General features: G+C 54.9%; 63 non-coding genes across 63 annotated transcripts; 13 read left to right on the forward strand and 50 right to left on the reverse strand.

Annotated features, from left to right (window-relative positions):
- The first annotated feature begins 68 nt into the window (after positions 1-68).
- Positions 69-140, forward strand: Trnag-ucc. The gene has a single exon. It is a non-coding gene; the product is annotated as a tRNA-Gly (tRNA).
- Positions 141-733: 593 nt separating this feature from the next.
- Positions 734-807, reverse strand: Trnai-aau. The gene has a single exon. It is a non-coding gene; the product is annotated as a tRNA-Ile (tRNA).
- A 198-nt stretch (positions 808-1,005) lies between these two features.
- Positions 1,006-1,077, reverse strand: Trnae-uuc. The gene has a single exon. It is a non-coding gene; the product is annotated as a tRNA-Glu (tRNA).
- Positions 1,078-1,382: 305 nt separating this feature from the next.
- On the reverse strand, positions 1,383-1,455 carry Trnam-cau. The gene has a single exon. It is a non-coding gene; the product is annotated as a tRNA-Met (tRNA).
- Positions 1,456-1,836: 381 nt separating this feature from the next.
- On the reverse strand, positions 1,837-1,907 carry Trnag-gcc. The gene has a single exon. It is a non-coding gene; the product is annotated as a tRNA-Gly (tRNA).
- Positions 1,908-2,249: 342 nt separating this feature from the next.
- On the forward strand, positions 2,250-2,321 carry Trnag-ucc. The gene has a single exon. It is a non-coding gene; the product is annotated as a tRNA-Gly (tRNA).
- Positions 2,322-2,914: 593 nt separating this feature from the next.
- Positions 2,915-2,988, reverse strand: Trnai-aau. Its single transcript has one exon. It is a non-coding gene; the product is annotated as a tRNA-Ile (tRNA).
- A 198-nt stretch (positions 2,989-3,186) lies between these two features.
- On the reverse strand, positions 3,187-3,258 carry Trnae-uuc. Its single transcript has one exon. It is a non-coding gene; the product is annotated as a tRNA-Glu (tRNA).
- A 305-nt stretch (positions 3,259-3,563) lies between these two features.
- Positions 3,564-3,636, reverse strand: Trnam-cau. The gene has a single exon. It is a non-coding gene; the product is annotated as a tRNA-Met (tRNA).
- Positions 3,637-4,017: 381 nt separating this feature from the next.
- Positions 4,018-4,088, reverse strand: Trnag-gcc. The gene has a single exon. It is a non-coding gene; the product is annotated as a tRNA-Gly (tRNA).
- A 342-nt stretch (positions 4,089-4,430) lies between these two features.
- Positions 4,431-4,502, forward strand: Trnag-ucc. Its single transcript has one exon. It is a non-coding gene; the product is annotated as a tRNA-Gly (tRNA).
- Positions 4,503-5,095: 593 nt separating this feature from the next.
- On the reverse strand, positions 5,096-5,169 carry Trnai-aau. Its single transcript has one exon. It is a non-coding gene; the product is annotated as a tRNA-Ile (tRNA).
- Positions 5,170-5,367: 198 nt separating this feature from the next.
- On the reverse strand, positions 5,368-5,439 carry Trnae-uuc. Its single transcript has one exon. It is a non-coding gene; the product is annotated as a tRNA-Glu (tRNA).
- A 305-nt stretch (positions 5,440-5,744) lies between these two features.
- On the reverse strand, positions 5,745-5,817 carry Trnam-cau. Its single transcript has one exon. It is a non-coding gene; the product is annotated as a tRNA-Met (tRNA).
- Positions 5,818-6,198: 381 nt separating this feature from the next.
- On the reverse strand, positions 6,199-6,269 carry Trnag-gcc. The gene has a single exon. It is a non-coding gene; the product is annotated as a tRNA-Gly (tRNA).
- Positions 6,270-6,611: 342 nt separating this feature from the next.
- Trnag-ucc lies at positions 6,612-6,683 on the forward strand. The gene has a single exon. It is a non-coding gene; the product is annotated as a tRNA-Gly (tRNA).
- Positions 6,684-7,276: 593 nt separating this feature from the next.
- On the reverse strand, positions 7,277-7,350 carry Trnai-aau. Its single transcript has one exon. It is a non-coding gene; the product is annotated as a tRNA-Ile (tRNA).
- A 198-nt stretch (positions 7,351-7,548) lies between these two features.
- Positions 7,549-7,620, reverse strand: Trnae-uuc. Its single transcript has one exon. It is a non-coding gene; the product is annotated as a tRNA-Glu (tRNA).
- A 305-nt stretch (positions 7,621-7,925) lies between these two features.
- Trnam-cau lies at positions 7,926-7,998 on the reverse strand. Its single transcript has one exon. It is a non-coding gene; the product is annotated as a tRNA-Met (tRNA).
- Positions 7,999-8,379: 381 nt separating this feature from the next.
- Positions 8,380-8,450, reverse strand: Trnag-gcc. Its single transcript has one exon. It is a non-coding gene; the product is annotated as a tRNA-Gly (tRNA).
- A 342-nt stretch (positions 8,451-8,792) lies between these two features.
- Positions 8,793-8,864, forward strand: Trnag-ucc. The gene has a single exon. It is a non-coding gene; the product is annotated as a tRNA-Gly (tRNA).
- Positions 8,865-9,457: 593 nt separating this feature from the next.
- Positions 9,458-9,531, reverse strand: Trnai-aau. The gene has a single exon. It is a non-coding gene; the product is annotated as a tRNA-Ile (tRNA).
- A 198-nt stretch (positions 9,532-9,729) lies between these two features.
- Trnae-uuc lies at positions 9,730-9,801 on the reverse strand. The gene has a single exon. It is a non-coding gene; the product is annotated as a tRNA-Glu (tRNA).
- A 305-nt stretch (positions 9,802-10,106) lies between these two features.
- Positions 10,107-10,179, reverse strand: Trnam-cau. Its single transcript has one exon. It is a non-coding gene; the product is annotated as a tRNA-Met (tRNA).
- Positions 10,180-10,560: 381 nt separating this feature from the next.
- On the reverse strand, positions 10,561-10,631 carry Trnag-gcc. The gene has a single exon. It is a non-coding gene; the product is annotated as a tRNA-Gly (tRNA).
- A 342-nt stretch (positions 10,632-10,973) lies between these two features.
- On the forward strand, positions 10,974-11,045 carry Trnag-ucc. Its single transcript has one exon. It is a non-coding gene; the product is annotated as a tRNA-Gly (tRNA).
- Positions 11,046-11,638: 593 nt separating this feature from the next.
- Trnai-aau lies at positions 11,639-11,712 on the reverse strand. Its single transcript has one exon. It is a non-coding gene; the product is annotated as a tRNA-Ile (tRNA).
- A 198-nt stretch (positions 11,713-11,910) lies between these two features.
- Positions 11,911-11,982, reverse strand: Trnae-uuc. Its single transcript has one exon. It is a non-coding gene; the product is annotated as a tRNA-Glu (tRNA).
- Positions 11,983-12,287: 305 nt separating this feature from the next.
- On the reverse strand, positions 12,288-12,360 carry Trnam-cau. The gene has a single exon. It is a non-coding gene; the product is annotated as a tRNA-Met (tRNA).
- Positions 12,361-12,741: 381 nt separating this feature from the next.
- Positions 12,742-12,812, reverse strand: Trnag-gcc. The gene has a single exon. It is a non-coding gene; the product is annotated as a tRNA-Gly (tRNA).
- A 342-nt stretch (positions 12,813-13,154) lies between these two features.
- Positions 13,155-13,226, forward strand: Trnag-ucc. Its single transcript has one exon. It is a non-coding gene; the product is annotated as a tRNA-Gly (tRNA).
- Positions 13,227-13,819: 593 nt separating this feature from the next.
- Trnai-aau lies at positions 13,820-13,893 on the reverse strand. The gene has a single exon. It is a non-coding gene; the product is annotated as a tRNA-Ile (tRNA).
- A 198-nt stretch (positions 13,894-14,091) lies between these two features.
- On the reverse strand, positions 14,092-14,163 carry Trnae-uuc. The gene has a single exon. It is a non-coding gene; the product is annotated as a tRNA-Glu (tRNA).
- Positions 14,164-14,468: 305 nt separating this feature from the next.
- On the reverse strand, positions 14,469-14,541 carry Trnam-cau. The gene has a single exon. It is a non-coding gene; the product is annotated as a tRNA-Met (tRNA).
- Positions 14,542-14,922: 381 nt separating this feature from the next.
- On the reverse strand, positions 14,923-14,993 carry Trnag-gcc. Its single transcript has one exon. It is a non-coding gene; the product is annotated as a tRNA-Gly (tRNA).
- A 342-nt stretch (positions 14,994-15,335) lies between these two features.
- Positions 15,336-15,407, forward strand: Trnag-ucc. Its single transcript has one exon. It is a non-coding gene; the product is annotated as a tRNA-Gly (tRNA).
- A 593-nt stretch (positions 15,408-16,000) lies between these two features.
- Positions 16,001-16,074, reverse strand: Trnai-aau. Its single transcript has one exon. It is a non-coding gene; the product is annotated as a tRNA-Ile (tRNA).
- Positions 16,075-16,272: 198 nt separating this feature from the next.
- Positions 16,273-16,344, reverse strand: Trnae-uuc. Its single transcript has one exon. It is a non-coding gene; the product is annotated as a tRNA-Glu (tRNA).
- Positions 16,345-16,649: 305 nt separating this feature from the next.
- Trnam-cau lies at positions 16,650-16,722 on the reverse strand. Its single transcript has one exon. It is a non-coding gene; the product is annotated as a tRNA-Met (tRNA).
- A 381-nt stretch (positions 16,723-17,103) lies between these two features.
- On the reverse strand, positions 17,104-17,174 carry Trnag-gcc. Its single transcript has one exon. It is a non-coding gene; the product is annotated as a tRNA-Gly (tRNA).
- Positions 17,175-17,516: 342 nt separating this feature from the next.
- Positions 17,517-17,588, forward strand: Trnag-ucc. The gene has a single exon. It is a non-coding gene; the product is annotated as a tRNA-Gly (tRNA).
- Positions 17,589-18,159: 571 nt separating this feature from the next.
- Positions 18,160-18,233, reverse strand: Trnai-aau. Its single transcript has one exon. It is a non-coding gene; the product is annotated as a tRNA-Ile (tRNA).
- Positions 18,234-18,431: 198 nt separating this feature from the next.
- Trnae-uuc lies at positions 18,432-18,503 on the reverse strand. The gene has a single exon. It is a non-coding gene; the product is annotated as a tRNA-Glu (tRNA).
- Positions 18,504-18,808: 305 nt separating this feature from the next.
- On the reverse strand, positions 18,809-18,881 carry Trnam-cau. Its single transcript has one exon. It is a non-coding gene; the product is annotated as a tRNA-Met (tRNA).
- Positions 18,882-19,262: 381 nt separating this feature from the next.
- Trnag-gcc lies at positions 19,263-19,333 on the reverse strand. Its single transcript has one exon. It is a non-coding gene; the product is annotated as a tRNA-Gly (tRNA).
- Positions 19,334-19,675: 342 nt separating this feature from the next.
- Trnag-ucc lies at positions 19,676-19,747 on the forward strand. Its single transcript has one exon. It is a non-coding gene; the product is annotated as a tRNA-Gly (tRNA).
- A 593-nt stretch (positions 19,748-20,340) lies between these two features.
- Trnai-aau lies at positions 20,341-20,414 on the reverse strand. Its single transcript has one exon. It is a non-coding gene; the product is annotated as a tRNA-Ile (tRNA).
- Positions 20,415-20,612: 198 nt separating this feature from the next.
- Positions 20,613-20,684, reverse strand: Trnae-uuc. Its single transcript has one exon. It is a non-coding gene; the product is annotated as a tRNA-Glu (tRNA).
- Positions 20,685-20,989: 305 nt separating this feature from the next.
- On the reverse strand, positions 20,990-21,062 carry Trnam-cau. Its single transcript has one exon. It is a non-coding gene; the product is annotated as a tRNA-Met (tRNA).
- Positions 21,063-21,443: 381 nt separating this feature from the next.
- Trnag-gcc lies at positions 21,444-21,514 on the reverse strand. Its single transcript has one exon. It is a non-coding gene; the product is annotated as a tRNA-Gly (tRNA).
- A 342-nt stretch (positions 21,515-21,856) lies between these two features.
- On the forward strand, positions 21,857-21,928 carry Trnag-ucc. Its single transcript has one exon. It is a non-coding gene; the product is annotated as a tRNA-Gly (tRNA).
- A 593-nt stretch (positions 21,929-22,521) lies between these two features.
- Positions 22,522-22,595, reverse strand: Trnai-aau. Its single transcript has one exon. It is a non-coding gene; the product is annotated as a tRNA-Ile (tRNA).
- A 198-nt stretch (positions 22,596-22,793) lies between these two features.
- Positions 22,794-22,865, reverse strand: Trnae-uuc. Its single transcript has one exon. It is a non-coding gene; the product is annotated as a tRNA-Glu (tRNA).
- A 305-nt stretch (positions 22,866-23,170) lies between these two features.
- Positions 23,171-23,243, reverse strand: Trnam-cau. The gene has a single exon. It is a non-coding gene; the product is annotated as a tRNA-Met (tRNA).
- A 381-nt stretch (positions 23,244-23,624) lies between these two features.
- On the reverse strand, positions 23,625-23,695 carry Trnag-gcc. Its single transcript has one exon. It is a non-coding gene; the product is annotated as a tRNA-Gly (tRNA).
- A 342-nt stretch (positions 23,696-24,037) lies between these two features.
- Positions 24,038-24,109, forward strand: Trnag-ucc. Its single transcript has one exon. It is a non-coding gene; the product is annotated as a tRNA-Gly (tRNA).
- Positions 24,110-24,702: 593 nt separating this feature from the next.
- Positions 24,703-24,776, reverse strand: Trnai-aau. Its single transcript has one exon. It is a non-coding gene; the product is annotated as a tRNA-Ile (tRNA).
- A 198-nt stretch (positions 24,777-24,974) lies between these two features.
- Positions 24,975-25,046, reverse strand: Trnae-uuc. The gene has a single exon. It is a non-coding gene; the product is annotated as a tRNA-Glu (tRNA).
- A 305-nt stretch (positions 25,047-25,351) lies between these two features.
- Trnam-cau lies at positions 25,352-25,424 on the reverse strand. Its single transcript has one exon. It is a non-coding gene; the product is annotated as a tRNA-Met (tRNA).
- Positions 25,425-25,805: 381 nt separating this feature from the next.
- Trnag-gcc lies at positions 25,806-25,876 on the reverse strand. The gene has a single exon. It is a non-coding gene; the product is annotated as a tRNA-Gly (tRNA).
- Positions 25,877-26,218: 342 nt separating this feature from the next.
- Positions 26,219-26,290, forward strand: Trnag-ucc. The gene has a single exon. It is a non-coding gene; the product is annotated as a tRNA-Gly (tRNA).
- Positions 26,291-26,883: 593 nt separating this feature from the next.
- Trnai-aau lies at positions 26,884-26,957 on the reverse strand. Its single transcript has one exon. It is a non-coding gene; the product is annotated as a tRNA-Ile (tRNA).
- Positions 26,958-27,155: 198 nt separating this feature from the next.
- Trnae-uuc lies at positions 27,156-27,227 on the reverse strand. Its single transcript has one exon. It is a non-coding gene; the product is annotated as a tRNA-Glu (tRNA).
- Between the last annotated feature and the right edge of the window lie 91 nt (positions 27,228-27,318).

Below are 27,318 nucleotides of genomic sequence, written 5' to 3' on the forward strand. Positions count from 1 at the left end.
ACGATCACCTTCCGCCGCTGCCGACTGGCGGGAAGCCGACACAGCGCGGACGCGCGGCGCTCGCTTGTGCGGTGGTGGTGTAATGGTCAGCATAGTTGCCTTCCAAGCAGTTGATCCGGGTTCGATTCCCGGCCACCGCAGCAGGCTTTTAATTTCGCGTATGAGTACTTTTGCCACGCGCTCTTAAATTATTGTTTTTTCGCCCTCTTACTCGCTGCATACCAGCCCTTAGTGTGTCTCGACTTGTCTCGACTTTGCTCAGCTGACGCGAGAGCTGACGCTCTCAAATCGGCCTTTATCAAAACGACAAGCACGAGAAACGACTGAGAGAGCTAAGGAGAGGCGAGGCGATAGACACACAGCACGCCCCCTTCATTTCACGGTGGCGTCTCCCTGACCGAATCGGGCTGTAGCTCCGAAAACAAAGGAGAAACAAAAATAGGAAGTAAAAGTGCAAATAGTGCCCTGTGTTCCCATGCGCTCACCCGCCCAAGTACTGACAAGGGCCAAAGTTGTTACGCATCGGCAATCGGACATTTTCTTTCATTTTCTCTTTATCGGTTGAGAACCAGTGTATTCAAGATATTATGGCCATTGCCGAGTGAATGCTGCAGCGCTTCCCGACGAGTCGGGTTCGGATCCTCTGTCAACTTCCACGCAGGGTGATGATCTTCTGGTCATCACACTCGCCAGCTGAAATCGGCGCTGCCTTTTCGTAGTAGTAAAAGAGTAGTGGCCCGTGGGGGGATCGAACCCACGACCTTCGCGTTATTAGCACGACGCTCTAACCAACTGAGCTAACGGGCCTCGGCAGATGCAGTTGCTCAGCCCTACGCTGGAAACAGGTGGCATGAAGCCATACACCATTTCTATGGTCGTCGTGTGTCTGCTTCCCTAGTCTATATTCTGCTGACGGTCACGAAACAGTAGCTATATTGCGAGCAGGACGGGAAACGGCCGCTCGGACAGCTCAAACCTGTCACGATTCGTGTGGAAAAAATTCCGTTCCGGTACCGGGAATCGAACCCCGGCCACCTGGGTGAAAGCCAGGTATCCTAGCCACTAGACCACACCGGATGCGGCCGTTTCGTTGGACCGTTCGTACGGTCGCTTGTCGCATTTCGTGTCGAGTGCCGCGTCGGCGCCCCTCTCTCTTTGCGAGCATCTTTGCACATAGTGACTGGCAAGGCGCGCACCTCAAACGTCGCAGAGCAATGCTTTTGGCTTCATGCTCTGCTGGGAGAAGAGGAAAAGGGAAGCTGTAAGTAGCAATAACAGGAAGTAAACATTTTCCCGCTGAAGCGTTGAAACGTTGTGGATAACAAACAAGAAATACGTTGGCGCCCTAGCAACAGCACCACCATCAGTCACAGAAAATTAAATGCCCCGGGTGAGGATCGAACTCACGACCTTAAGATTATGAGACTTACGCGCTGCCTACTGCGCTACCGAGGCACGGGTGCACCGCTTGTCCTGCAAACTGGGTAAATGCCGTACCCAATATTAGACGTAGAGACACTGTACTTCCTGGATAACGTGTTCTGTTGCTACACGTGCACTGCCGGCCCAGTTGATTGCGGTGCTGCTGCAGCTGTTGCAACGATAGGCAGCACTCCTTGTCGTTAAAGTTCAGAGCCTCGGAGGCACCCGGACCCGGCAACTTGTGAGGCCAGGCCGACGCTAGTCTGTAGAACATGATGCGAGCGTCCTAGTGGGGACCCGCGAGTGCTGCGTTCTCGGTCCTTCTCAAGGGAAATCCAGCTACACATTCTTGTGGATCGTGCATCTCAAGCGCTCAAGCCACGCGGCAGCATCATCGCGGGAAAAGCAAAATGATGCATCGGCCGGGAATCGAACCCGGGCCGCCCGCGTGGCAGGCGAGCATTCTACCACTGAACCACCGATGCTGGGGCCAGCGGTAACTTGACGCTGCTTCCCGAGCAGATGTCTCAAGGGAAAGTGGGACTGCCGTCAAGCGCCGTAGCATTCTGTGGGAAAGATGCTGCAGACGCTGAATCCTGCACTGCACTGCTTAAAAATGCCGCCAGAACGCGGTCCTCTGCGTACTCTTGCGTCGCCGGCGCCCACCTCTTGCCAAAGGATGCGAAATGTGCGCGGATACGCTGTCCGAATGCGTCTGGATGTGCTCCCCTAGCCTGCCTCGAAATGCGCCTGCCAGGTACGATCACCTTCCGCCGCTGCCGACTGGCGGGAAGCCGACACAGCGCGGACGCGCGGCGCTCGCTTGTGCGTTGGTGGTGTAATGGTCAGCATAGTTGCCTTCCAAGCAGTTGATCCGGGTTCGATTCCCGGCCACCGCAGCAGGCTTTTAATTTCGCGTATGAGTACTTTTGCCACGCGCTCTTAAATTATTGTTTTTTCGCCCTCTTACTCGCTGCATACCAGCCCTTAGTGTGTCTCGACTTGTCTCGACTTTGCTCAGCTGACGCGAGAGCTGACGCTCTCAAATCGGCCTTTATCAAAACGACAAGCACGAGAAACGACTGAGAGAGCTAAGGAGAGGCGAGGCGATAGACACACAGCACGCCCCCTTCATTTCACGGTGGCGTCTCCCTGACCGAATCGGGCTGTAGCTCCGAAAACAAAGGAGAAACAAAAATAGGAAGTAAAAGTGCAAATAGTGCCCTGTGTTCCCATGCGCTCACCCGCCCAAGTACTGACAAGGGCCAAAGTTGTTACGCATCGGCAATCGGACATTTTCTTTCATTTTCTCTTTATCGGTTGAGAACCAGTGTATTCAAGATATTATGGCCATTGCCGAGTGAATGCTGCAGCGCTTCCCGACGAGTCGGGTTCGGATCCTCTGTCAACTTCCACGCAGGGTGATGATCTTCTGGTCATCACACTCGCCAGCTGAAATCGGCGCTGCCTTTTCGTAGTAGTAAAAGAGTAGTGGCCCGTGGGGGGATCGAACCCACGACCTTCGCGTTATTAGCACGACGCTCTAACCAACTGAGCTAACGGGCCTCGGCAGATGCAGTTGCTCAGCCCTACGCTGGAAACCGGTGGCATGAAGCCATACACCATTTCTATGGTCGTCGTGTGTCTGCTTCCCTAGTCTATATTCTGCTGACGGTCACGAAACAGTTGCTATATTGCGAGCAGGACGGGAAACGGCCGCTCGGACAGCTCAAACCTGTCACGATTCGTGTGGAAAAAATTCCGTTCCGGTACCGGGAATCGAACCCCGGCCACCTGGGTGAAAGCCAGGTATCCTAGCCACTAGACCACACCGGATGCGGCCGTTTCGTTCGACCGTTCGTACGGTCGCTTGTCGCATTTCGTGTCGAGTGCCGCGTCGGCGCCCCTCTCTCTTTGCGAGCATCTTTGCACATAGTGACTGGCAAGGCGCGCACCTCAAACGTCGCAGAGCAATGCTTTTGGCTTCATGCTCTGCTGGGAGAAGAGGAAAAGGGAAGCTGTAAGTAGCAATAACAGGAAGTAAACATTTTCCCGCTGAAGCGTTGAAACGTTGTGGATAACAAACAAGAAATACGTTGGCGCCCTAGCAACAGCACCACCATCAGTCACAGAAAATTAAATGCCCCGGGTGAGGATCGAACTCACGACCTTAAGATTATGAGACTTACGCGCTGCCTACTGCGCTACCGAGGCACGGGTGCACCGCTTGTCCTGCAAACTGGGTAAATGCCGTACCCAATATTAGACGTAGAGACACTGTACTTCCTGGATAACGTGTTCTGTTGCTACACGTGCACTGCCGGCCCAGTTGATTGCGGTGCTGCTGCAGCTGTTGCAACGATAGGCAGCACTCCTTGTCGTTAAAGTTCAGAGCCTCGGAGGCACCCGGACCCGGCAACTTGTGAGGCCAGGCCGACGCTAGTCTGTAGAACATGATGCGAGCGTCCTAGTGGGGACCCGCGAGTGCTGCGTTCTCGGTCCTTCTCAAGGGAAATCCAGCTACACATTCTTGTGGATCGTGCATCTCAAGCGCTCAAGCCACGCGGCAGCATCATCGCGGGAAAAGCAAAATGATGCATCGGCCGGGAATCGAACCCGGGCCGCCCGCGTGGCAGGCGAGCATTCTACCACTGAACCACCGATGCTGGGGCCAGCGGTAACTTGACGCTGCTTCCCGAGCAGATGTCTCAAGGGAAAGTGGGACTGCCGTCAAGCGCCGTAGCATTCTGTGGGAAAGATGCTGCAGACGCTGAATCCTGCACTGCACTGCTTAAAAATGCCGCCAGAACGCGGTCCTCTGCGTACTCTTGCGTCGCCGGCGCCCAACTCTTGCCAAAGGATGCGAAATGTGCGCGGATACGCTGTCCGAATGCGTCTGGATGTGCTCCCCTAGCCTGCCTCGAAATGCGCCTGCCAGGTACGATCACCTTCCGCCGCTGCCGACTGGCGGGAAGCCGACACAGCGCGGACGCGCGGCGCTCGCTTGTGCGGTGGTGGTGTAATGGTCAGCATAGTTGCCTTCCAAGCAGTTGATCCGGGTTCGATTCCCGGCCACCGCAGCAGGCTTTTAATTTCGCGTATGAGTACTTTTGCCACGCGCTCTTAAATTATTGTTTTTTCGCCCTCTTACTCGCTGCATACCAGCCCTTAGTGTGTCTCGACTTGTCTCGACTTTGCTCAGCTGACGCGAGAGCTGACGCTCTCAAATCGGCCTTTATCAAAACGACAAGCACGAGAAACGACTGAGAGAGCTAAGGAGAGGCGAGGCGATAGACACACAGCACGCCCCCTTCATTTCACGGTGGCGTCTCCCTGACCGAATCGGGCTGTAGCTCCGAAAACAAAGGAGAAACAAAAATAGGAAGTAAAAGTGCAAATAGTGCCCTGTGTTCCCATGCGCTCACCCGCCCAAGTACTGACAAGGGCCAAAGTTGTTACGCATCGGCAATCGGACATTTTCTTTCATTTTCTCTTTATCGGTTGAGAACCAGTGTATTCAAGATATTATGGCCATTGCCGAGTGAATGCTGCAGCGCTTCCCGACGAGTCGGGTTCGGATCCTCTGTCAACTTCCACGCAGGGTGATGATCTTCTGGTCATCACACTCGCCAGCTGAAATCGGCGCTGCCTTTTCGTAGTAGTAAAAGAGTAGTGGCCCGTGGGGGGATCGAACCCACGACCTTCGCGTTATTAGCACGACGCTCTAACCAACTGAGCTAACGGGCCTCGGCAGATGCAGTTGCTCAGCCCTACGCTGGAAACAGGTGGCATGAAGCCATACACCATTTCTATGGTCGTCGTGTGTCTGCTTCCCTAGTCTATATTCTGCTGACGGTCACGAAACAGTAGCTATATTGCGAGCAGGACGGGAAACGGCCGCTCGGACAGCTCAAACCTGTCACGATTCGTGTGGAAAAAATTCCGTTCCGGTACCGGGAATCGAACCCCGGCCACCTGGGTGAAAGCCAGGTATCCTAGCCACTAGACCACACCGGATGCGGCCGTTTCGTTGGACCGTTCGTACGGTCGCTTGTCGCATTTCGTGTCGAGTGCCGCGTCGGCGCCCCTCTCTCTTTGCGAGCATCTTTGCACATAGTGACTGGCAAGGCGCGCACCTCAAACGTCGCAGAGCAATGCTTTTGGCTTCATGCTCTGCTGGGAGAAGAGGAAAAGGGAAGCTGTAAGTAGCAATAACAGGAAGTAAACATTTTCCCGCTGAAGCGTTGAAACGTTGTGGATAACAAACAAGAAATACGTTGGCGCCCTAGCAACAGCACCACCATCAGTCACAGAAAATTAAATGCCCCGGGTGAGGATCGAACTCACGACCTTAAGATTATGAGACTTACGCGCTGCCTACTGCGCTACCGAGGCACGGGTGCACCGCTTGTCCTGCAAACTGGGTAAATGCCGTACCCAATATTAGACGTAGAGACACTGTACTTCCTGGATAACGTGTTCTGTTGCTACACGTGCACTGCCGGCCCAGTTGATTGCGGTGCTGCTGCAGCTGTTGCAACGATAGGCAGCACTCCTTGTCGTTAAAGTTCAGAGCCTCGGAGGCACCCGGACCCGGCAACTTGTGAGGCCAGGCCGACGCTAGTCTGTAGAACATGATGCGAGCGTCCTAGTGGGGACCCGCGAGTGCTGCGTTCTCGGTCCTTCTCAAGGGAAATCCAGCTACACATTCTTGTGGATCGTGCATCTCAAGCGCTCAAGCCACGCGGCAGCATCATCGCGGGAAAAGCAAAATGATGCATCGGCCGGGAATCGAACCCGGGCCGCCCGCGTGGCAGGCGAGCATTCTACCACTGAACCACCGATGCTGGGGCCAGCGGTAACTTGACGCTGCTTCCCGAGCAGATGTCTCAAGGGAAAGTGGGACTGCCGTCAAGCGCCGTAGCATTCTGTGGGAAAGATGCTGCAGACGCTGAATCCTGCACTGCACTGCTTAAAAATGCCGCCAGAACGCGGTCCTCTGCGTACTCTTGCGTCGCCGGCGCCCAACTCTTGCCAAAGGATGCGAAATGTGCGCGGATACGCTGTCCGAATGCGTCTGGATGTGCTCCCCTAGCCTGCCTCGAAATGCGCCTGCCAGGTACGATCACCTTCCGCCGCTGCCGACTGGCGGGAAGCCGACACAGCGCGGACGCGCGGCGCTCGCTTGTGCGGTGGTGGTGTAATGGTCAGCATAGTTGCCTTCCAAGCAGTTGATCCGGGTTCGATTCCCGGCCACCGCAGCAGGCTTTTAATTTCGCGTATGAGTACTTTTGCCACGCGCTCTTAAATTATTGTTTTTTCGCCCTCTTACTCGCTGCATACCAGCCCTTAGTGTGTCTCGACTTGTCTCGACTTTGCTCAGCTGACGCGAGAGCTGACGCTCTCAAATCGGCCTTTATCAAAACGACAAGCACGAGAAACGACTGAGAGAGCTAAGGAGAGGCGAGGCGATAGACACACAGCACGCCCCCTTCATTTCACGGTGGCGTCTCCCTGACCGAATCGGGCTGTAGCTCCGAAAACAAAGGAGAAACAAAAATAGGAAGTAAAAGTGCAAATAGTGCCCTGTGTTCCCATGCGCTCACCCGCCCAAGTACTGACAAGGGCCAAAGTTGTTACGCATCGGCAATCGGACATTTTCTTTCATTTTCTCTTTATCGGTTGAGAACCAGTGTATTCAAGATATTATGGCCATTGCCGAGTGAATGCTGCAGCGCTTCCCGACGAGTCGGGTTCGGATCCTCTGTCAACTTCCACGCAGGGTGATGATCTTCTGGTCATCACACTCGCCAGCTGAAATCGGCGCTGCCTTTTCGTAGTAGTAAAAGAGTAGTGGCCCGTGGGGGGATCGAACCCACGACCTTCGCGTTATTAGCACGACGCTCTAACCAACTGAGCTAACGGGCCTCGGCAGATGCAGTTGCTCAGCCCTACGCTGGAAACCGGTGGCATGAAGCCATACACCATTTCTATGGTCGTCGTGTGTCTGCTTCCCTAGTCTATATTCTGCTGACGGTCACGAAACAGTTGCTATATTGCGAGCAGGACGGGAAACGGCCGCTCGGACAGCTCAAACCTGTCACGATTCGTGTGGAAAAAATTCCGTTCCGGTACCGGGAATCGAACCCCGGCCACCTGGGTGAAAGCCAGGTATCCTAGCCACTAGACCACACCGGATGCGGCCGTTTCGTTCGACCGTTCGTACGGTCGCTTGTCGCATTTCGTGTCGAGTGCCGCGTCGGCGCCCCTCTCTCTTTGCGAGCATCTTTGCACATAGTGACTGGCAAGGCGCGCACCTCAAACGTCGCAGAGCAATGCTTTTGGCTTCATGCTCTGCTGGGAGAAGAGGAAAAGGGAAGCTGTAAGTAGCAATAACAGGAAGTAAACATTTTCCCGCTGAAGCGTTGAAACGTTGTGGATAACAAACAAGAAATACGTTGGCGCCCTAGCAACAGCACCACCATCAGTCACAGAAAATTAAATGCCCCGGGTGAGGATCGAACTCACGACCTTAAGATTATGAGACTTACGCGCTGCCTACTGCGCTACCGAGGCACGGGTGCACCGCTTGTCCTGCAAACTGGGTAAATGCCGTACCCAATATTAGACGTAGAGACACTGTACTTCCTGGATAACGTGTTCTGTTGCTACACGTGCACTGCCGGCCCAGTTGATTGCGGTGCTGCTGCAGCTGTTGCAACGATAGGCAGCACTCCTTGTCGTTAAAGTTCAGAGCCTCGGAGGCACCCGGACCCGGCAACTTGTGAGGCCAGGCCGACGCTAGTCTGTAGAACATGATGCGAGCGTCCTAGTGGGGACCCGCGAGTGCTGCGTTCTCGGTCCTTCTCAAGGGAAATCCAGCTACACATTCTTGTGGATCGTGCATCTCAAGCGCTCAAGCCACGCGGCAGCATCATCGCGGGAAAAGCAAAATGATGCATCGGCCGGGAATCGAACCCGGGCCGCCCGCGTGGCAGGCGAGCATTCTACCACTGAACCACCGATGCTGGGGCCAGCGGTAACTTGACGCTGCTTCCCGAGCAGATGTCTCAAGGGAAAGTGGGACTGCCGTCAAGCGCCGTAGCATTCTGTGGGAAAGATGCTGCAGACGCTGAATCCTGCACTGCACTGCTTAAAAATGCCGCCAGAACGCGGTCCTCTGCGTACTCTTGCGTCGCCGGCGCCCAACTCTTGCCAAAGGATGCGAAATGTGCGCGGATACGCTGTCCGAATGCGTCTGGATGTGCTCCCCTAGCCTGCCTCGAAATGCGCCTGCCAGGTACGATCACCTTCCGCCGCTGCCGACTGGCGGGAAGCCGACACAGCGCGGACGCGCGGCGCTCGCTTGTGCGGTGGTGGTGTAATGGTCAGCATAGTTGCCTTCCAAGCAGTTGATCCGGGTTCGATTCCCGGCCACCGCAGCAGGCTTTTAATTTCGCGTATGAGTACTTTTGCCACGCGCTCTTAAATTATTGTTTTTTCGCCCTCTTACTCGCTGCATACCAGCCCTTAGTGTGTCTCGACTTGTCTCGACTTTGCTCAGCTGACGCGAGAGCTGACGCTCTCAAATCGGCCTTTATCAAAACGACAAGCACGAGAAACGACTGAGAGAGCTAAGGAGAGGCGAGGCGATAGACACACAGCACGCCCCCTTCATTTCACGGTGGCGTCTCCCTGACCGAATCGGGCTGTAGCTCCGAAAACAAAGGAGAAACAAAAATAGGAAGTAAAAGTGCAAATAGTGCCCTGTGTTCCCATGCGCTCACCCGCCCAAGTACTGACAAGGGCCAAAGTTGTTACGCATCGGCAATCGGACATTTTCTTTCATTTTCTCTTTATCGGTTGAGAACCAGTGTATTCAAGATATTATGGCCATTGCCGAGTGAATGCTGCAGCGCTTCCCGACGAGTCGGGTTCGGATCCTCTGTCAACTTCCACGCAGGGTGATGATCTTCTGGTCATCACACTCGCCAGCTGAAATCGGCGCTGCCTTTTCGTAGTAGTAAAAGAGTAGTGGCCCGTGGGGGGATCGAACCCACGACCTTCGCGTTATTAGCACGACGCTCTAACCAACTGAGCTAACGGGCCTCGGCAGATGCAGTTGCTCAGCCCTACGCTGGAAACCGGTGGCATGAAGCCATACACCATTTCTATGGTCGTCGTGTGTCTGCTTCCCTAGTCTATATTCTGCTGACGGTCACGAAACAGTTGCTATATTGCGAGCAGGACGGGAAACGGCCGCTCGGACAGCTCAAACCTGTCACGATTCGTGTGGAAAAAATTCCGTTCCGGTACCGGGAATCGAACCCCGGCCACCTGGGTGAAAGCCAGGTATCCTAGCCACTAGACCACACCGGATGCGGCCGTTTCGTTGGACCGTTCGTACGGTCGCTTGTCGCATTTCGTGTCGAGTGCCGCGTCGGCGCCCCTCTCTCTTTGCGAGCATCTTTGCACATAGTGACTGGCAAGGCGCGCACCTCAAACGTCGCAGAGCAATGCTTTTGGCTTCATGCTCTGCTGGGAGAAGAGGAAAAGGGAAGCTGTAAGTAGCAATAACAGGAAGTAAACATTTTCCCGCTGAAGCGTTGAAACGTTGTGGATAACAAACAAGAAATACGTTGGCGCCCTAGCAACAGCACCACCATCAGTCACAGAAAATTAAATGCCCCGGGTGAGGATCGAACTCACGACCTTAAGATTATGAGACTTACGCGCTGCCTACTGCGCTACCGAGGCACGGGTGCACCGCTTGTCCTGCAAACTGGGTAAATGCCGTACCCAATATTAGACGTAGAGACACTGTACTTCCTGGATAACGTGTTCTGTTGCTACACGTGCACTGCCGGCCCAGTTGATTGCGGTGCTGCTGCAGCTGTTGCAACGATAGGCAGCACTCCTTGTCGTTAAAGTTCAGAGCCTCGGAGGCACCCGGACCCGGCAACTTGTGAGGCCAGGCCGACGCTAGTCTGTAGAACATGATGCGAGCGTCCTAGTGGGGACCCGCGAGTGCTGCGTTCTCGGTCCTTCTCAAGGGAAATCCAGCTACACATTCTTGTGGATCGTGCATCTCAAGCGCTCAAGCCACGCGGCAGCATCATCGCGGGAAAAGCAAAATGATGCATCGGCCGGGAATCGAACCCGGGCCGCCCGCGTGGCAGGCGAGCATTCTACCACTGAACCACCGATGCTGGGGCCAGCGGTAACTTGACGCTGCTTCCCGAGCAGATGTCTCAAGGGAAAGTGGGACTGCCGTCAAGCGCCGTAGCATTCTGTGGGAAAGATGCTGCAGACGCTGAATCCTGCACTGCACTGCTTAAAAATGCCGCCAGCACGCGGTCCTCTGCGTACTCTTGCGTCGCCGGCGCCCACCTCTTGCCAAAGGATGCGAAATGTGCGCGGATACGCTGTCCGAATGCGTCTGGATGTGCTCCCCTAGCCTGCCTCGAAATGCGCCTGCCAGGTACGATCACCTTCCGCCGCTGCCGACTGGCGGGAAGCCGACACAGCGCGGACGCGCGGCGCTCGCTTGTGCGGTGGTGGTGTAATGGTCAGCATAGTTGCCTTCCAAGCAGTTGATCCGGGTTCGATTCCCGGCCACCGCAGCAGGCTTTTAATTTCGCGTATGAGTACTTTTGCCACGCGCTCTTAAATTATTGTTTTTTCGCCCTCTTACTCGCTGCATACCAGCCCTTAGTGTGTCTCGACTTGTCTCGACTTTGCTCAGCTGACGCGAGAGCTGACGCTCTCAAATCGGCCTTTATCAAAACGACAAGCACGAGAAACGACTGAGAGAGCTAAGGAGAGGCGAGGCGATAGACACACAGCACGCCCCCTTCATTTCACGGTGGCGTCTCCCTGACCGAATCGGGCTGTAGCTCCGAAAACAAAGGAGAAACAAAAATAGGAAGTAAAAGTGCAAATAGTGCCCTGTGTTCCCATGCGCTCACCCGCCCAAGTACTGACAAGGGCCAAAGTTGTTACGCATCGGCAATCGGACATTTTCTTTCATTTTCTCTTTATCGGTTGAGAACCAGTGTATTCAAGATATTATGGCCATTGCCGAGTGAATGCTGCAGCGCTTCCCGACGAGTCGGGTTCGGATCCTCTGTCAACTTCCACGCAGGGTGATGATCTTCTGGTCATCACACTCGCCAGCTGAAATCGGCGCTGCCTTTTCGTAGTAGTAAAAGAGTAGTGGCCCGTGGGGGGATCGAACCCACGACCTTCGCGTTATTAGCACGACGCTCTAACCAACTGAGCTAACGGGCCTCGGCAGATGCAGTTGCTCAGCCCTACGCTGGAAACCGGTGGCATGAAGCCATACACCATTTCTATGGTCGTCGTGTGTCTGCTTCCCTAGTCTATATTCTGCTGACGGTCACGAAACAGTTGCTATATTGCGAGCAGGACGGGAAACGGCCGCTCGGACAGCTCAAACCTGTCACGATTCGTGTGGAAAAAATTCCGTTCCGGTACCGGGAATCGAACCCCGGCCACCTGGGTGAAAGCCAGGTATCCTAGCCACTAGACCACACCGGATGCGGCCGTTTCGTTCGACCGTTCGTACGGTCGCTTGTCGCATTTCGTGTCGAGTGCCGCGTCGGCGCCCCTCTCTCTTTGCGAGCATCTTTGCACATAGTGACTGGCAAGGCGCGCACCTCAAACGTCGCAGAGCAATGCTTTTGGCTTCATGCTCTGCTGGGAGAAGAGGAAAAGGGAAGCTGTAAGTAGCAATAACAGGAAGTAAACATTTTCCCGCTGAAGCGTTGAAACGTTGTGGATAACAAACAAGAAATACGTTGGCGCCCTAGCAACAGCACCACCATCAGTCACAGAAAATTAAATGCCCCGGGTGAGGATCGAACTCACGACCTTAAGATTATGAGACTTACGCGCTGCCTACTGCGCTACCGAGGCACGGGTGCACCGCTTGTCCTGCAAACTGGGTAAATGCCGTACCCAATATTAGACGTAGAGACACTGTACTTCCTGGATAACGTGTTCTGTTGCTACACGTGCACTGCCGGCCCAGTTGATTGCGGTGCTGCTGCAGCTGTTGCAACGATAGGCAGCACTCCTTGTCGTTAAAGTTCAGAGCCTCGGAGGCACCCGGACCCGGCAACTTGTGAGGCCAGGCCGACGCTAGTCTGTAGAACATGATGCGAGCGTCCTAGTGGGGACCCGCGAGTGCTGCGTTCTCGGTCCTTCTCAAGGGAAATCCAGCTACACATTCTTGTGGATCGTGCATCTCAAGCGCTCAAGCCACGCGGCAGCATCATCGCGGGAAAAGCAAAATGATGCATCGGCCGGGAATCGAACCCGGGCCGCCCGCGTGGCAGGCGAGCATTCTACCACTGAACCACCGATGCTGGGGCCAGCGGTAACTTGACGCTGCTTCCCGAGCAGATGTCTCAAGGGAAAGTGGGACTGCCGTCAAGCGCCGTAGCATTCTGTGGGAAAGATGCTGCAGACGCTGAATCCTGCACTGCACTGCTTAAAAATGCCGCCAGCACGCGGTCCTCTGCGTACTCTTGCGTCGCCGGCGCCCACCTCTTGCCAAAGGATGCGAAATGTGCGCGGATACGCTGTCCGAATGCGTCTGGATGTGCTCCCCTAGCCTGCCTCGAAATGCGCCTGCCAGGTACGATCACCTTCCGCCGCTGCCGACTGGCGGGAAGCCGACACAGCGCGGACGCGCGGCGCTCGCTTGTGCGGTGGTGGTGTAATGGTCAGCATAGTTGCCTTCCAAGCAGTTGATCCGGGTTCGATTCCCGGCCACCGCAGCAGGCTTTTAATTTCGCGTATGAGTACTTTTGCCACGCGCTCTTAAATTATTGTTTTTTCGCCCTCTTACTCGCTGCATACCAGCCCTTAGTGTGTCTCGACTTGTCTCGACTTTGCTCAGCTGACGCGAGAGCTGACGCTCTCAAATCGGCCTTTATCAAAACGACAAGCACGAGAAACGACTGAGAGAGCTAAGGAGAGGCGAGGCGATAGACACACAGCACGCCCCCTTCATTTCACGGTGGCGTCTCCCTGACCGAATCGGGCTGTAGCTCCGAAAACAAAGGAGAAACAAAAATAGGAAGTAAAAGTGCAAATAGTGCCCTGTGTTCCCATGCGCTCACCCGCCCAAGTACTGACAAGGGCCAAAGTTGTTACGCATCGGCAATCGGACATTTTCTTTCATTTTCTCTTTATCGGTTGAGAACCAGTGTATTCAAGATATTATGGCCATTGCCGAGTGAATGCTGCAGCGCTTCCCGACGAGTCGGGTTCGGATCCTCTGTCAACTTCCACGCAGGGTGATGATCTTCTGGTCATCACACTCGCCAGCTGAAATCGGCGCTGCCTTTTCGTAGTAGTAAAAGAGTAGTGGCCCGTGGGGGGATCGAACCCACGACCTTCGCGTTATTAGCACGACGCTCTAACCAACTGAGCTAACGGGCCTCGGCAGATGCAGTTGCTCAGCCCTACGCTGGAAACCGGTGGCATGAAGCCATACACCATTTCTATGGTCGTCGTGTGTCTGCTTCCCTAGTCTATATTCTGCTGACGGTCACGAAACAGTTGCTATATTGCGAGCAGGACGGGAAACGGCCGCTCGGACAGCTCAAACCTGTCACGATTCGTGTGGAAAAAATTCCGTTCCGGTACCGGGAATCGAACCCCGGCCACCTGGGTGAAAGCCAGGTATCCTAGCCACTAGACCACACCGGATGCGGCCGTTTCGTTGGACCGTTCGTACGGTCGCTTGTCGCATTTCGTGTCGAGTGCCGCGTCGGCGCCCCTCTCTCTTTGCGAGCATCTTTGCACATAGTGACTGGCAAGGCGCGCACCTCAAACGTCGCAGAGCAATGCTTTTGGCTTCATGCTCTGCTGGGAGAAGAGGAAAAGGGAAGCTGTAAGTAGCAATAACAGGAAGTAAACATTTTCCCGCTGAAGCGTTGAAACGTTGTGGATAACAAACAAGAAATACGTTGGCGCCCTAGCAACAGCACCACCATCAGTCACAGAAAATTAAATGCCCCGGGTGAGGATCGAACTCACGACCTTAAGATTATGAGACTTACGCGCTGCCTACTGCGCTACCGAGGCACGGGTGCACCGCTTGTCCTGCAAACTGGGTAAATGCCGTACCCAATATTAGACGTAGAGACACTGTACTTCCTGGATAACGTGTTCTGTTGCTACACGTGCACTGCCGGCCCAGTTGATTGCGGTGCTGCTGCAGCTGTTGCAACGATAGGCAGCACTCCTTGTCGTTAAAGTTCAGAGCCTCGGAGGCACCCGGACCCGGCAACTTGTGAGGCCAGGCCGACGCTAGTCTGTAGAACATGATGCGAGCGTCCTAGTGGGGACCCGCGAGTGCTGCGTTCTCGGTCCTTCTCAAGGGAAATCCAGCTACACATTCTTGTGGATCGTGCATCTCAAGCGCTCAAGCCACGCGGCAGCATCATCGCGGGAAAAGCAAAATGATGCATCGGCCGGGAATCGAACCCGGGCCGCCCGCGTGGCAGGCGAGCATTCTACCACTGAACCACCGATGCTGGGGCCAGCGGTAACTTGACGCTGCTTCCCGAGCAGATGTCTCAAGGGAAAGTGGGACTGCCGTCAAGCGCCGTAGCATTCTGTGGGAAAGATGCTGCAGACGCTGAATCCTGCACTGCACTGCTTAAAAATGCCGCCAGAACGCGGTCCTCTGCGTACTCTTGCGTCGCCGGCGCCCAACTCTTGCCAAAGGATGCGAAATGTGCGCGGATACGCTGTCCGAATGCGTCTGGATGTGCTCCCCCAGCCTGCCTCGAAATGCGCCTGCCAGGTACGATCACCTTCCGCCGCTGCCGACTGGCGGGAAGCCGACACAGCGCGGACGCGCGGCGCTCGCTTGTGCGGTGGTGGTGTAATGGTCAGCATAGTTGCCTTCCAAGCAGTTGATCCGGGTTCGATTCCCGGCCACCGCAGCGGGCTTTTAATTTCGCGTATGAGTACTTTTGCCACGCGCTCTTAAATTATTGTTTTTTCGCCCTCTTACTCGCTGCATACCAGCCCTTAGTGTGTCTCGACTTGTCTCGACTTTGCTCAGCTGACGCGAGAGCTGACGCTCTCAAATCGGCCTTTATCAAAACGACAAGCACGAGAAACGACTGAGAGAGCTAAGGAGAGGCGAGGCGATGGACACACAGCACGCCCCCTTCATTTCACGGTGGCGTCTCCCTGACCGAATCGGGCTGTAGCTCCGAAAACAAAGGAGAAACAAAAATAGGAAGTAAAAGTGCAAATAGTGCCCTGTGTTCCCATGCGCTCACCCGCCCAAGTACTGACAAGGGCCAAAGTTGTTACGCATCGGCAATCGGACATTTTCTTTCATTTTCTCTTTATCGGTTGAGAACCAGTGTATTCAAGATATTATGGCCATTGCCGAGTGAATGCTGCAGCGCTTCCCGACGAGTCGGGTTCGGATCCTCTGTCAACTTCCACGCAGGGTGATGATCTTCTGGTCATCACACTCGCCAGCTGAAATCGGCGCTGCCTTTTCGTAGTAGTAAAAGAGTAGTGGCCCGTGGGGGGATCGAACCCACGACCTTCGCGTTATTAGCACGACGCTCTAACCAACTGAGCTAACGGGCCTCGGCAGATGCAGTTGCTCAGCCCTACGCTGGAAACAGGTGGCATGAAGCCATACACCATTTCTATGGTCGTCGTGTGTCTGCTTCCCTAGTCTATATTCTGCTGACGGTCACGAAACAGTAGCTATATTGCGAGCAGGACGGGAAACGGCCGCTCGGACAGCTCAAACCTGTCACGATTCGTGTGGAAAAAATTCCGTTCCGGTACCGGGAATCGAACCCGGGCCTCCTGGGTGAAAGCCAGGTATCCTAGCCACTAGACCACACCGGATGCGGCCGTTCCGTTCGACCGTTCGTACGGTCGCTTGTCGCATTTCGTGTCGAGTGCCGCGTCGGCGCCCCTCTCTCTTTGCGAGCATCTTTGCACATAGTGACTGGCAAGGCGCGCACCTCAAACGTCGCAGAGCAATGCTTTTGGCTTCATGCTCTGCTGGGAGAAGAGGAAAAGGGAAGCTGTAAGTAGCAATAACAGGAAGTAAACATTTTCCCGCTGAAGCGTTGAAACGTTGTGGATAACAAACAAGAAATACGTTGGCGCCCTAGCAACAGCACCACCATCAGTCACAGAAAATTAAATGCCCCGGGTGAGGATCGAACTCACGACCTTAAGATTATGAGACTTACGCGCTGCCTACTGCGCTACCGAGGCACGGGTGCACCGCTTGTCCTGCAAACTGGGTAAATGCCGTACCCAATATTAGACGTAGAGACACTGTACTTCCTGGATAACGTGTTCTGTTGCTACACGTGCACTGCCGGCCCAGTTGATTGCGGTGCTGCTGCAGCTGTTGCAACGATAGGCAGCACTCCTTGTCGTTAAAGTTCAGAGCCTCGGAGGCACCCGGACCCGGCAACTTGTGAGGCCAGGCCGACGCTAGTCTGTAGAACATGATGCGAGCGTCCTAGTGGGGACCCGCGAGTGCTGCGTTCTCGGTCCTTCTCAAGGGAAATCCAGCTACACATTCTTGTGGATCGTGCATCTCAAGCGCTCAAGCCACGCGGCAGCATCATCGCGGGAAAAGCAAAATGATGCATCAACCGGGAATCGAACCCGGGCCGCCCGCGTGGCAGGCGAGCATTCTACCACTGAACCACCGATGCTGGGGCCAGCGGTAACTTGACGCTGCTTCCCGAGCAGATGTCTCAAGGGAAAGTGGGACTGCCGTCAAGCGCCGTAGCATTCTGTGGGAAAGATGCTGCAGACGCTGAATCCTGCACTGCACTGCTTAAAAATGCCGCCAGAACGCGGTCCTCTGCGTACTCTTGCGTCGCCGGCGCCCAACTCTTGCCAAAGGATGCGAAATGTGCGCGGATACGCTGTCCGAATGCGTCTGGATGTGCTCCCCTAGCCTGCCTCGAAATGCGCCTGCCAGGTACGATCACCTTCCGCCGCTGCCGACTGGCGGGAAGCCGACACAGCGCGGACGCGCGGCGCTCGCTTGTGCGGTGGTGGTGTAATGGTCAGCATAGTTGCCTTCCAAGCAGTTGATCCGGGTTCGATTCCCGGCCACCGCAGCGGGCTTTTAATTTCGCGTATGAGTACTTTTGCCACGCGCTCTTAAATTATTGTTTTTTCGCCCTCTTACTCGCTGCATACCAGCCCTTAGTGTGTCTCGACTTGTCTCGACTTTGGCTCTCAAATCGGCCTTTATCAAAACGACAAGCACGAGAAACGACTGAGAGAGCTAAGGAGAGGCGAGGCGATGGACACACAGCACGCCCCCTTCATTTCACGGTGGCGTCTCCCTGACCGAATCGGGCTGTAGCTCCGAAAACAAAGGAGAAACAAAAATAGGAAGTAAAAGTGCAAATAGTGCCCTGTGTTCCCATGCGCTCACCCGCCCAAGTACTGACAAGGGCCAAAGTTGTTACGCATCGGCAATCGGACATTTTCTTTCATTTTCTCTTTATCGGTTGAGAACCAGTGTATTCAAGATATTATGGCCATTGCCGAGTGAATGCTGCAGCGCTTCCCGACGAGTCGGGTTCGGATCCTCTGTCAACTTCCACGCAGGGTGATGATCTTCTGGTCATCACACTCGCCAGCTGAAATCGGCGCTGCCTTTTCGTAGTAGTAAAAGAGTAGTGGCCCGTGGGGGGATCGAACCCACGACCTTCGCGTTATTAGCACGACGCTCTAACCAACTGAGCTAACGGGCCTCGGCAGATGCAGTTGCTCAGCCCTACGCTGGAAACAGGTGGCATGAAGCCATACACCATTTCTATGGTCGTCGTGTGTCTGCTTCCCTAGTCTATATTCTGCTGACGGTCACGAAACAGTAGCTATATTGCGAGCAGGACGGGAAACGGCCGCTCGGACAGCTCAAACCTGTCACGATTCGTGTGGAAAAAATTCCGTTCCGGTACCGGGAATCGAACCCGGGCCTCCTGGGTGAAAGCCAGGTATCCTAGCCACTAGACCACACCGGATGCGGCCGTTCCGTTCGACCGTTCGTACGGTCGCTTGTCGCATTTCGTGTCGAGTGCCGCGTCGGCGCCCCTCTCTCTTTGCGAGCATCTTTGCACATAGTGACTGGCAAGGCGCGCACCTCAAACGTCGCAGAGCAATGCTTTTGGCTTCATGCTCTGCTGGGAGAAGAGGAAAAGGGAAGCTGTAAGTAGCAATAACAGGAAGTAAACATTTTCCCGCTGAAGCGTTGAAACGTTGTGGATAACAAACAAGAAATACGTTGGCGCCCTAGCAACAGCACCACCATCAGTCACAGAAAATTAAATGCCCCGGGTGAGGATCGAACTCACGACCTTAAGATTATGAGACTTACGCGCTGCCTACTGCGCTACCGAGGCACGGGTGCACCGCTTGTCCTGCAAACTGGGTAAATGCCGTACCCAATATTAGACGTAGAGACACTGTACTTCCTGGATAACGTGTTCTGTTGCTACACGTGCACTGCCGGCCCAGTTGATTGCGGTGCTGCTGCAGCTGTTGCAACGATAGGCAGCACTCCTTGTCGTTAAAGTTCAGAGCCTCGGAGGCACCCGGACCCAGCAACTTGTGAGGCCAGGCCGACGCTAGTCTGTAGAACATGATGCGAGCGTCCTAGTGGGGACCCGCGAGTGCTGCGTTCTCGGTCCTTCTCAAGGGAAATCCAGCTACACATTCTTGTGGATCGTGCATCTCAAGCGCTCAAGCCACGCGGCAGCATCATCGCGGGAAAAGCAAAATGATGCATCAACCGGGAATCGAACCCGGGCCGCCCGCGTGGCAGGCGAGCATTCTACCACTGAACCACCGATGCTGGGGCCAGCGGTAACTTGACGCTGCTTCCCGAGCAGATGTCTCAAGGGAAAGTGGGACTGCCGTCAAGCGCCGTAGCATTCTGTGGGAAAGATGCTGCAGACGCTGAATCCTGCACTGCACTGCTTAAAAATGCCGCCAGAACGCGGTCCTCTGCGTACTCTTGCGTCGCCGGCGCCCAACTCTTGCCAAAGGATGCGAAATGTGCGCGGATACGCTGTCCGAATGCGTCTGGATGTGCTCCCCTAGCCTGCCTCGAAATGCGCCTGCCAGGTACGATCACCTTCCGCCGCTGCCGACTGGCGGGAAGCCGACACAGCGCGGACGCGCGGCGCTCGCTTGTGCGGTGGTGGTGTAATGGTCAGCATAGTTGCCTTCCAAGCAGTTGATCCGGGTTCGATTCCCGGCCACCGCAGCGGGCTTTTAATTTCGCGTATGAGTACTTTTGCCACGCGCTCTTAAATTATTGTTTTTTCGCCCTCTTACTCGCTGCATACCAGCCCTTAGTGTGTCTCGACTTGTCTCGACTTTGCTCAGCTGACGCGAGAGCTGACGCTCTCAAATCGGCCTTTATCAAAACGACAAGCACGAGAAACGACTGAGAGAGCTAAGGAGAGGCGAGGCGATGGACACACAGCACGCCCCCTTCATTTCACGGTGGCGTCTCCCTGACCGAATCGGGCTGTAGCTCCGAAAACAAAGGAGAAACAAAAATAGGAAGTAAAAGTGCAAATAGTGCCCTGTGTTCCCATGCGCTCACCCGCCCAAGTACTGACAAGGGCCAAAGTTGTTACGCATCGGCAATCGGACATTTTCTTTCATTTTCTCTTTATCGGTTGAGAACCAGTGTATTCAAGATATTATGGCCATTGCCGAGTGAATGCTGCAGCGCTTCCCGACGAGTCGGGTTCGGATCCTCTGTCAACTTCCACGCAGGGTGATGATCTTCTGGTCATCACACTCGCCAGCTGAAATCGGCGCTGCCTTTTCGTAGTAGTAAAAGAGTAGTGGCCCGTGGGGGGATCGAACCCACGACCTTCGCGTTATTAGCACGACGCTCTAACCAACTGAGCTAACGGGCCTCGGCAGATGCAGTTGCTCAGCCCTACGCTGGAAACAGGTGGCATGAAGCCATACACCATTTCTATGGTCGTCGTGTGTCTGCTTCCCTAGTCTATATTCTGCTGACGGTCACGAAACAGTAGCTATATTGCGAGCAGGACGGGAAACGGCCGCTCGGACAGCTCAAACCTGTCACGATTCGTGTGGAAAAAATTCCGTTCCGGTACCGGGAATCGAACCCGGGCCTCCTGGGTGAAAGCCAGGTATCCTAGCCACTAGACCACACCGGATGCGGCCGTTCCGTTCGACCGTTCGTACGGTCGCTTGTCGCATTTCGTGTCGAGTGCCGCGTCGGCGCCCCTCTCTCTTTGCGAGCATCTTTGCACATAGTGACTGGCAAGGCGCGCACCTCAAACGTCGCAGAGCAATGCTTTTGGCTTCATGCTCTGCTGGGAGAAGAGGAAAAGGGAAGCTGTAAGTAGCAATAACAGGAAGTAAACATTTTCCCGCTGAAGCGTTGAAACGTTGTGGATAACAAACAAGAAATACGTTGGCGCCCTAGCAACAGCACCACCATCAGTCACAGAAAATTAAATGCCCCGGGTGAGGATCGAACTCACGACCTTAAGATTATGAGACTTACGCGCTGCCTACTGCGCTACCGAGGCACGGGTGCACCGCTTGTCCTGCAAACTGGGTAAATGCCGTACCCAATATTAGACGTAGAGACACTGTACTTCCTGGATAACGTGTTCTGTTGCTACACGTGCACTGCCGGCCCAGTTGATTGCGGTGCTGCTGCAGCTGTTGCAACGATAGGCAGCACTCCTTGTCGTTAAAGTTCAGAGCCTCGGAGGCACCCGGACCCGGCAACTTGTGAGGCCAGGCCGACGCTAGTCTGTAGAACATGATGCGAGCGTCCTAGTGGGGACCCGCGAGTGCTGCGTTCTCGGTCCTTCTCAAGGGAAATCCAGCTACACATTCTTGTGGATCGTGCATCTCAAGCGCTCAAGCCACGCGGCAGCATCATCGCGGGAAAAGCAAAATGATGCATCAACCGGGAATCGAACCCGGGCCGCCCGCGTGGCAGGCGAGCATTCTACCACTGAACCACCGATGCTGGGGCCAGCGGTAACTTGACGCTGCTTCCCGAGCAGATGTCTCAAGGGAAAGTGGGACTGCCGTCAAGCGCCGTAGCATTCTGTGGGAAAGATGCTGCAGACGCTGAATCCTGCACTGCACTGCTTAAAAATGCCGCCAGAACGCGGTCCTCTGCGTACTCTTGCGTCGCCGGCGCCCAACTCTTGCCAAAGGATGCGAAATGTGCGCGGATACGCTGTCCGAATGCGTCTGGATGTGCTCCCCCAGCCTGCCTCGAAATGCGCCTGCCAGGTACGATCACCTTCCGCCGCTGCCGACTGGCGGGAAGCCGACACAGCGCGGACGCGCGGCGCTCGCTTGTGCGGTGGTGGTGTAATGGTCAGCATAGTTGCCTTCCAAGCAGTTGATCCGGGTTCGATTCCCGGCCACCGCAGCGGGCTTTTAATTTCGCGTATGAGTACTTTTGCCACGCGCTCTTAAATTATTGTTTTTTCGCCCTCTTACTCGCTGCATACCAGCCCTTAGTGTGTCTCGACTTGTCTCGACTTTGCTCAGCTGACGCGAGAGCTGACGCTCTCAAATCGGCCTTTATCAAAACGACAAGCACGAGAAACGACTGAGAGAGCTAAGGAGAGGCGAGGCGATGGACACACAGCACGCCCCCTTCATTTCACGGTGGCGTCTCCCTGACCGAATCGGGCTGTAGCTCCGAAAACAAAGGAGAAACAAAAATAGGAAGTAAAAGTGCAAATAGTGCCCTGTGTTCCCATGCGCTCACCCGCCCAAGTACTGACAAGGGCCAAAGTTGTTACGCATCGGCAATCGGACATTTTCTTTCATTTTCTCTTTATCGGTTGAGAACCAGTGTATTCAAGATATTATGGCCATTGCCGAGTGAATGCTGCAGCGCTTCCCGACGAGTCGGGTTCGGATCCTCTGTCAACTTCCACGCAGGGTGATGATCTTCTGGTCATCACACTCGCCAGCTGAAATCGGCGCTGCCTTTTCGTAGTAGTAAAAGAGTAGTGGCCCGTGGGGGGATCGAACCCACGACCTTCGCGTTATTAGCACGACGCTCTAACCAACTGAGCTAACGGGCCTCGGCAGATGCAGTTGCTCAGCCCTACGCTGGAAACAGGTGGCATGAAGCCATACACCATTTCTATGGTCGTCGTGTGTCTGCTTCCCTAGTCTATATTCTGCTGACGGTCACGAAACAGTAGCTATATTGCGAGCAGGACGGGAAACGGCCGCTCGGACAGCTCAAACCTGTCACGATTCGTGTGGAAAAAATTCCGTTCCGGTACCGGGAATCGAACCCGGGCCTCCTGGGTGAAAGCCAGGTATCCTAGCCACTAGACCACACCGGATGCGGCCGTTCCGTTCGACCGTTCGTACGGTCGCTTGTCGCATTTCGTGTCGAGTGCCGCGTCGGCGCCCCTCTCTCTTTGCGAGCATCTTTGCACATAGTGACTGGCAAGGCGCGCACCTCAAACGTCGCAGAGCAATGCTTTTGGCTTCATGCTCTGCTGGGAGAAGAGGAAAAGGGAAGCTGTAAGTAGCAATAACAGGAAGTAAACATTTTCCCGCTGAAGCGTTGAAACGTTGTGGATAACAAACAAGAAATACGTTGGCGCCCTAGCAACAGCACCACCATCAGTCACAGAAAATTAAATGCCCCGGGTGAGGATCGAACTCACGACCTTAAGATTATGAGACTTACGCGCTGCCTACTGCGCTACCGAGGCACGGGTGCACCGCTTGTCCTGCAAACTGGGTAAATGCCGTACCCAATATTAGACGTAGAGACACTGTACTTCCTGGATAACGTGTTCTGTTGCTACACGTGCACTGCCGGCCCAGTTGATTGCGGTGCTGCTGCAGCTGTTGCAACGATAGGCAGCACTCCTTGTCGTTAAAGTTCAGAGCCTCGGAGGCACCCGGACCCGGCAACTTGTGAGGCCAGGCCGACGCTAGTCTGTAGAACATGATGCGAGCGTCCTAGTGGGGACCCGCGAGTGCTGCGTTCTCGGTCCTTCTCAAGGGAAATCCAGCTACACATTCTTGTGGATCGTGCATCTCAAGCGCTCAAGCCACGCGGCAGCATCATCGCGGGAAAAGCAAAATGATGCATCAACCGGGAATCGAACCCGGGCCGCCCGCGTGGCAGGCGAGCATTCTACCACTGAACCACCGATGCTGGGGCCAGCGGTAACTTGACGCTGCTTCCCGAGCAGATGTCTCAAGGGAAAGTGGGACTGCCGTCAAGCGCCGTAGCATTCTGTGGGAAAGATGCTGCAGACGCTGAATCCTGCACTGCACTGCTTAAAAATGCCGCCAGAACGCGGTCCTCTGCGTACTCTTGCGTCGCCGGCGCCCAACTCTTGCCAAAGGATGCGAAATGTGCGCGGATACGCTGTCCGAATGCGTCTGGATGTGCTCCCCCAGCCTGCCTCGAAATGCGCCTGCCAGGTACGATCACCTTCCGCCGCTGCCGACTGGCGGGAAGCCGACACAGCGCGGACGCGCGGCGCTCGCTTGTGCGGTGGTGGTGTAATGGTCAGCATAGTTGCCTTCCAAGCAGTTGATCCGGGTTCGATTCCCGGCCACCGCAGCGGGCTTTTAATTTCGCGTATGAGTACTTTTGCCACGCGCTCTTAAATTATTGTTTTTTCGCCCTCTTACTCGCTGCATACCAGCCCTTAGTGTGTCTCGACTTGTCTCGACTTTGCTCAGCTGACGCGAGAGCTGACGCTCTCAAATCGGCCTTTATCAAAACGACAAGCACGAGAAACGACTGAGAGAGCTAAGGAGAGGCGAGGCGATGGACACACAGCACGCCCCCTTCATTTCACGGTGGCGTCTCCCTGACCGAATCGGGCTGTAGCTCCGAAAACAAAGGAGAAACAAAAATAGGAAGTAAAAGTGCAAATAGTGCCCTGTGTTCCCATGCGCTCACCCGCCCAAGTACTGACAAGGGCCAAAGTTGTTACGCATCGGCAATCGGACATTTTCTTTCATTTTCTCTTTATCGGTTGAGAACCAGTGTATTCAAGATATTATGGCCATTGCCGAGTGAATGCTGCAGCGCTTCCCGACGAGTCGGGTTCGGATCCTCTGTCAACTTCCACGCAGGGTGATGATCTTCTGGTCATCACACTCGCCAGCTGAAATCGGCGCTGCCTTTTCGTAGTAGTAAAAGAGTAGTGGCCCGTGGGGGGATCGAACCCACGACCTTCGCGTTATTAGCACGACGCTCTAACCAACTGAGCTAACGGGCCTCGGCAGATGCAGTTGCTCAGCCCTACGCTGGAAACAGGTGGCATGAAGCCATACACCATTTCTATGGTCGTCGTGTGTCTGCTTCCCTAGTCTATATTCTGCTGACGGTCACGAAACAGTAGCTATATTGCGAGCAGGACGGGAAACGGCCGCTCGGACAGCTCAAACCTGTCACGATTCGTGTGGAATAAATTCCGTTCCGGTACCGGGAATCGAACCCGGGCCTCCTGGGTGAAAGCCAGGTATCCTAGCCACTAGACCACACCGGATGCGGCCGTTCCGTTCGACCGTTCGTACGGTCGCTTGTCGCATTTCGTGTCGAGTGCCGCGTCGGCGCCCCTCTCTCTTTGCGAGCATCTTTGCACATAGTGACTGGCAAGGCGCGCACCTCAAACGTCGCAGAGCAATGCTTTTGGCTTCATGCTCTGCTGGGAGAAGAGGAAAAGGGAAGCTGTAAGTAGCAATAACAGGAAGTAAACATTTTCCCGCTGAAGCGTTGAAACGTTGTGGATAACAAACAAGAAATACGTTGGCGCCCTAGCAACAGCACCACCATCAGTCACAGAAAATTAAATGCCCCGGGTGAGGATCGAACTCACGACCTTAAGATTATGAGACTTACGCGCTGCCTACTGCGCTACCGAGGCACGGGTGCACCGCTTGTCCTGCAAACTGGGTAAATGCCGTACCCAATATTAGACGTAGAGACACTGTACTTCCTGGATAACGTGTTCTGTTGCTACACGTGCACTGCCGGCCCAGTTGATTGCGGTGCTGCTGCAGCTGTTGCAACGATAGGCAGCACTCCTTGTCGTTAAAGTTCAGAGCCTCGGAGGCACCCGGACCCGGCAACTTGTGAGGCCAGGCCGACGCTAGTCTGTAGAACATGATGCGAGCGTCCTAGTGGGGACCCGCGAGTGCTGCGTTCTCGGTCCTTCTCAAGGGAAATCCAGCTACACATTCTTGTGGATCGTGCATCTCAAGCGCTCAAGCCACGCGGCAGCATCATCGCGGGAAAAGCAAAATGATGCATCAACCGGGAATCGAACCCGGGCCGCCCGCGTGGCAGGCGAGCATTCTACCACTGAACCACCGATGCTGGGGCCAGCGGTAACTTGACGCTGCTTCCCGAGCAGATGTCTCAAGGGAAAGTGGGACTGCCGTCAAGCGCCGTAGCATTCTGTGGGAAAGATGCTGCAGACGCTGAATCCTGCACTGCACTGCTTAAAAATGCCGCCAGAACGCGGTCCTCTGCGTACTCTTGCGTCGCCGGCGCCCAACTCTTGCCAAAGGATGCGAAATGTGCGCGGATACGCTGTCCGAATGCGTCTGGATGTGCTCCCCCAGCCTGCCTCGAAATGCGCCTGCCAGGTACGATCACCTTCCGCCGCTGCCGACTGGCGGGAAGCCGACACAGCGCGGACGCGCGGCGCTCGCTTGTGCGGTGGTGGTGTAATGGTCAGCATAGTTGCCTTCCAAGCAGTTGATCCGGGTTCGATTCCCGGCCACCGCAGCGGGCTTTTAATTTCGCGTATGAGTACTTTTGCCACGCGCTCTTAAATTATTGTTTTTTCGCCCTCTTACTCGCTGCATACCAGCCCTTAGTGTGTCTCGACTTGTCTCGACTTTGCTCAGCTGACGCGAGAGCTGACGCTCTCAAATCGGCCTTTATCAAAACGACAAGCACGAGAAACGACTGAGAGAGCTAAGGAGAGGCGAGGCGATGGACACACAGCACGCCCCCTTCATTTCACGGTGGCGTCTCCCTGACCGAATCGGGCTGTAGCTCCGAAAACAAAGGAGAAACAAAAATAGGAAGTAAAAGTGCAAATAGTGCCCTGTGTTCCCATGCGCTCACCCGCCCAAGTACTGACAAGGGCCAAAGTTGTTACGCATCGGCAATCGGACATTTTCTTTCATTTTCTCTTTATCGGTTGAGAACCAGTGTATTCAAGATATTATGGCCATTGCCGAGTGAATGCTGCAGCGCTTCCCGACGAGTCGGGTTCGGATCCTCTGTCAACTTCCACGCAGGGTGATGATCTTCTGGTCATCACACTCGCCAGCTGAAATCGGCGCTGCCTTTTCGTAGTAGTAAAAGAGTAGTGGCCCGTGGGGGGATCGAACCCACGACCTTCGCGTTATTAGCACGACGCTCTAACCAACTGAGCTAACGGGCCTCGGCAGATGCAGTTGCTCAGCCCTACGCTGGAAACAGGTGGCATGAAGCCATACACCATTTCTATGGTCGTCGTGTGTCTGCTTCCCTAGTCTATATTCTGCTGACGGTCACGAAACAGTAGCTATATTGCGAGCAGGACGGGAAACGGCCGCTCGGACAGCTCAAACCTGTCACGATTCGTGTGGAAAAAATTCCGTTCCGGTACCGGGAATCGAACCCGGGCCTCCTGGGTGAAAGCCAGGTATCCTAGCCACTAGACCACACCGGATGCGGCCGTTCCGTTCGACCGTTCGTACGGTCGCTTGTCGCATTTCGTGTCGAGTGCCGCGTCGGCGCCCCTCTCTCTTTGCGAGCATCTT

Source organism: Schistocerca piceifrons, unplaced genomic scaffold, assembly GCF_021461385.2.
Source record: "Schistocerca piceifrons isolate TAMUIC-IGC-003096 unplaced genomic scaffold, iqSchPice1.1 HiC_scaffold_572, whole genome shotgun sequence".
NCBI classification, from domain to species: Eukaryota; Metazoa; Arthropoda; class Insecta; order Orthoptera; family Acrididae; genus Schistocerca; species Schistocerca piceifrons.